The sequence below is a fragment of the Mesitornis unicolor genome, unplaced genomic scaffold, assembly GCF_000695765.1.
Source record: "Mesitornis unicolor isolate BGI_N332 unplaced genomic scaffold, ASM69576v1 scaffold33950, whole genome shotgun sequence".
Classification (NCBI taxonomy): Eukaryota; Metazoa; Chordata; class Aves; order Mesitornithiformes; family Mesitornithidae; genus Mesitornis; species Mesitornis unicolor.
This window is the reverse complement of record NW_010159613.1, coordinates 2068-7416: the sequence shown is the minus strand read 5'-3', so window position 1 is coordinate 7416 and position 5349 is coordinate 2068. Positions and strand designations below refer to the sequence as shown.

General features: G+C 46.1%; 1 pseudogene; it reads right to left on the bottom strand.

Annotated features, from left to right (window-relative positions):
* Positions 1-1710: 1710 nt before the first annotated feature.
* The window catches only part of LOC104542775, a 5654-nt pseudogene continuing 2015 nt past the window's right edge, over positions 1711-5349 (bottom strand).

The window sequence follows — 5349 nt, the reverse complement described above, 5'->3', positions numbered from 1 at the left end:
TTGCCTTCACGCTTGGTTTTTGTTTTTCCCGCGGTTAATCCGCTTTTTGTCGCTTCAGTAAGGTCACCCGGCGTGGTCCTCCGCTCTGGAGCTCCTCACCTCGGTGTCATCCCGGATAAATCTCCGGGATCACAGTGGGCCGTGGCCAGTATCTCTCCTGAGGTGGGGTCTCTCAGGCACCAACTCCTCGAGGTAGTCTGTCGACAATGAATAGCCAGGACAAAGCCAGCCCTCCTCGATACTCAGCTATCACTCACTGAGGAATGTTGATGCATTGTGAGTATTTGCTCTAAAATTTGAAAAGAGGGAAACCTTACCTATAAGCTACTTTCTTTTAGTCATCACTCTGTTTAGATGCATTTGTCTATTACTTACATGCATCAACTTAGAGAATCACAAAATCATAGAACGGTTTTGGTTGGAAGGGACCTTAAAAATCATCCAGTCCAACCCCTGCCATGGGCAGGGACACCTCCCACCAGACCATGCCCCAAAGCCCCGTCAAACCGTGCTTGGAACACTCCCGGGGAGGGGGCGTCCACAACTTCCCTGGGCAACCTGTTCCAGTGTCTCATCACCCTCACAGTAAAGAATTTCTTCCTAATATCTAGTCTAAATCTACCCTCTTCCAGTTTAAAACCATTCCTCCTCGTTCTATTGCTACCTGCCCTTGTAAAAAGTCCCTACTCAGCTTTCCTGTAGGAGCCCTTCAGGAACTGGAAGACTGCAATAAGATTTCCCCAGTCACCTTTTCTCCAGGCTGAACTCTCTCAGCCAGTCCTCATAGAGGAGGTGCTGCAGCACCTCAGGACTTCTCTTGAGGCATTCTCTGCCCAGTCTGTATTTGTGCTTGGGATTGCACCTACTCAGGTCCAGGACCCTGCACTTGGTCTTGCTGAACTTCATGAGGTTGGCATGGGCCCACCTCTCCAGCCTGTCCAGGTCCCTCTGGATGGCATCCCCTCCCTCCACTGTGTCAGTCACACCGCACAGCTTCTTCTAGTTGTCAGCAAACTTACTGAGGGTGCACTCAACTCCACTGTCCATGTCACTGACAAAGATGTTGAACAGCACTGGTCCCAGTACCGATCCCTGAGGAACACCACTTGTCACTGGTGTCCATTTGGATATTGGGCCATTGACTGCAACTCTCTGAGTGCAACCATGCACCCAATTCCTTATCCAGCGAGTGGTCCGTCCATCAAATCCATGTTTCTCCAGTTTAGTGACCAGAATCTCATTAAGTTTGGAAGAGACCTTTAAGATCATCAAGTCCAACTGTCAACCTAACACCACCATGCCCACTAAACCAAGTCCTGAAGTGCCACATCCACATGCTTTTTGAATGTCTCCAGGGATGGTGACTCCACCCTGGTGCATCCACTAAAGGATGGAGATTCTCCTTGGCTCTCTTTTTGTTGTTAATGTCCTTGGTAAAAACATTTCTTGTTATCTCTTTTGACAGTGGCCAGATTGAGTTGTAGCTGGGCTTTTAGTCTCCTAATTTTCTCTGCATGACCTAACAAGATGCCTGTACTCTACGTGTGTTGCCTGCCCCTTCTTCCAAAAGTGATATACTCTCTTTTTTTCCCTATGTTCCAGCAAAAGCTCCCTGCTCAGCCAAGCCAGTCATCTTCCCTGCTGGTTCACCTTACAGCACATGGGGACAGCCTGCTGCTGTGCCTTTAAGACTTCTTTCTTAAAGAAAGTCTACCCTTCCTGGACCCCTTTGACTTTCAGGACTGTTTCCCAAGGGATTCTCTCAACATTGACGTTCCTGGCATGCATAAGAGCAGCCCTCAGGATGTTAGAGAAGCATCTTAGTATTCCACTGGTCTGAATTTCTCCTTCCTCAGAAAAATGGCTCTCATTCCTCTGTATCTTCAGCATGTTCATTACTTCTGTCAGTTTCTTAACAACAAGGTCTTGTGATCTAATGCTCAATTCATCAACTTCCTCTGTGACTTGAGAAGGAGAAACAACTACTTGGTTGATTTCCATTGTGCTCTCAACTGAAATATTCAGGGCTGCTTTAATCAACCTTTCCTGAAACAGGCTTAGGGAGCTCGAGAGTCGGTGTGTCTTTAATATATTTTAAGACGAAGGTTGCCCTATAAGCCAAGTAACCTGCGTTAAAGTAATCTCCAGTCTGGAGATAAGATGTCATCACTGCGCTTAAACTGCTCACCAAGACCAGCAGTTCATGATACACAACAGCTACTGTTTGACTGTTAACTGGGTTCTGTATGTGGACATGCAAACTCACTTGGGTAAATGCCCCGAGGGAATTGCGGATTTGAACATAAAGTATCAAGGTGTACTTCTGAGAGGGTGCTCCAAGTGGGGGGAAAGATGGAGGAGTTTTAGGCTAATAACCAAAGTACGTAATTGTGCCAAATGTATTTTCCTCCACAGTAAATATTTTGGCAGTTTTGGGTACAGTGGAAGCTACTATCACTTTATATGTCCGAGGTAAATAGCTGTCAGAAAATCCACTGCATTGAACAACAAATTTTGTCATTTCTGGCTGTACTCCAGTGGAGGTTGATGGCACATCTGCCAACCCTATTAGGAGAATTTACGTTAAATGTGTGTCTGAAGACTGTGGTGGACCTACTGTCCCAAGTAGTTACTTTTACCATAAATATGTAGGATTGATGTGCAGTCTTTGTAAAAGTCAGAGCATGTATAGAGAGGTAAGCCCCAGATCCCCCCGCTGAGGTTCTGGAAGACCAGTCAAAGCTAATTTCTATAGAGTTTTCTAACAAAAGGACCAGTAGTAGACTGGGTGGCTGTGTGTTCTACAGTTCAGGCATTTTCCAGACAAGCTAAATCTCTCAGTTGGAATTTGAGCGCTACCACAGTTTTCAAGGCATGTCAAAGCCAGAAGGAGTGGGGAGCTGGGGTACACACTGGAAGTTTGGTTGTCATAACTACTCCTTCTATCCCTTTGAATCACTAGACAAAAGTAGTATACAGTGCTTCCTAGGAGGGATTCTGCTAGTATTGCTTGAACTGGACCTGAGAAGGTTAATAATTTCAAATCTCTCTGGACTGGATGGCATCTCCTTCCTGGGCTGACTTCCATGTTTTTTATACTTTGACATCTCTTTAGTGCAGTACCAAGCAAACGTGATTCCCTTTAGTCCTTCCTATGAAGCAGGATCATAGGATGTAAAGCCATCAAGAGTTGACAATTATCAGAAAAAACTACTGTACAAGATGTACCTCCTGCAATATTTGCCACTAGACTGCTGCTCTCAATCTGAATATAAATTTTATCTGAGCCTCTGAAGACTCTTGTGGTCCTAACTGGGGTTATCTCAACAGTGAAAGCAAACAGATACAACCATAATCCAAAGTAAAACTGGGAACAGTTAAGTGTATCATGTCTACGCAAAACATCAGAGAAGAATTTACTGGGTTTTGTCCAGTCTGGAATAGTTATTGTGTCCTGAACAGGACACACTCACCACAAGAGCTTGATAGATATGCCAGTATTGCACTCTACTAGCAATCTGACTAAGAGGTAAAAAGGTATCTCCCTTTTCTGGCGCAGGACAGTGGTGTGAACAGGTCTGTGAACGTACAGAGTGCGTATGTAACAGACTGTGGCAGATGCACTCACCCTGCTAAAGACCTGAGAAAGACACAACAAAAGTAGTGCCAAAGTTTCTGGCCCTGGCGTTATCAGGACAGCCTCCCTTCACAGCTCCCGTCCATTCCACACAGTGAGGGTGAAAGGCAGGAAAGTTGGGGTCCTCAACCAATAGGGGGCTGACATGACCATACTTTTGACCACAGATCAGATTCAACTGGAGTATAAATGGGGCCCTGTTAGAGGGCACATTTGAGTTGGAACTTCTCAGAGTAGCAGGTCTACAGTTGGGAGACTCTCCGCTTGAGTTGGCATGCCATTTAAAGTAACTTTTCAAGACTGAGAGCCCTCCTTTTTTAGGTGAGTGTGCAATTTGGATCACTGGGCCTAAAACATCAGAATTCTTAAGTCAGCTGCACGTGGTAATATTCCCAACCAGCATACTGAACCTGTATTTGTTAAATGTCAGTGGAACGTTGTTGTGGTGAATGAGATCTTGGCTGCTTGATTTCAGTTGCAGATTAAAAGCTTGTTTGGGCTCATTATTTGTGTGTGCAGCCATTCTGGTGCGCTTCCATGACACAGGCTTCTTTCTGGCTAGACACTGGTGCTTCTATGTTTTTTGCAGCATGGTTGTTGACTTTGACTCTTAAAAGAGCCGGTGTAAGTGCACTGCTGGTACAATCTACTTTTGTAATGAGCCCCATGTATTTATCTGGATTGAAAGGTAAAACATGGACAAAATGGTGGACAAAATGTCTGATTTTTTTACATGATTGTTGTATGTGTAAGTGCTATTCTTGAGAAGGTGGTCTTTCTGTGTTCCAAAAAGTTGCAGGTGGAAAGTCCACTTCCACTGTAGTGGCGGATGTTGTGCGGGGATAAACCACACTAAATAAGTAAAGTTCTGCAGAAAAGAAGGGCAGCCACTGCTGAAAACATGGATTTCAAGGTCCCTTTCTGTCAGAGACCTAAACAAGGTCCTTTTCTGATTCATAGAAAGGTACATACTGAACTTCTACCTCTGGAACGCTACAAAATCTATGGAAAGTAGAGAGCTCCTTGTGTTGGTAGAACATAGTGCATGTGTTAGGGCCATCTGGGGAAAGAGGCTGTTGTTTTCTTTAGTTGTGTAAAATGTTACATGGTTGTACCTGAAAATATAAGTGCTCCTGTTGGTCTTCCCCAGACGAAGGCTGACGTGAGGGGAAGTTTCTCTGCCTGCAGTCAGGCTCAGGGTACCACTGAGTAGATGTAGTTCTCCCACCAATTCTTCAAACCTATTTCCATCAACATGAAAGTAAATACTGGCCACCACCATCTCACCCAGGCTTTGAGGTGTGGGAGTGGCACAGAGCACAGCAAAGGAACAGTAGGAACAGAGCTAGCCTCCTATGGGCCGTGCATCCACCAGTCTGTAGGCCAGTGTCCTTGGTGTAAGGGGCTGAAGCCTCCAGGAGAGGCTAAAGGGCTGTTATGGTTTAAGGGTTACCAGCCTGAAAGGGAAGGACAGGTGGTGTCTGTAGGACCCTGGGGGGTCCGAGATCAGTACTGTTCCCTCCCCTTTCCGCCCACAGTCTATAAAAAACTGAGGAGGTCCGAGGTTTTCGTGGGCTTTTCCTGGTTTCCTGGGCTGCTTCCTGTTGCATCTTGGGACAGCTGGGCCTAGCTCCAAGCGCTCGGCACCATCCACCGCTATCCGCTCCTGGCACCACTGTGGTCCCTGGTGATGAGGCACAGCCGGTGCAGCC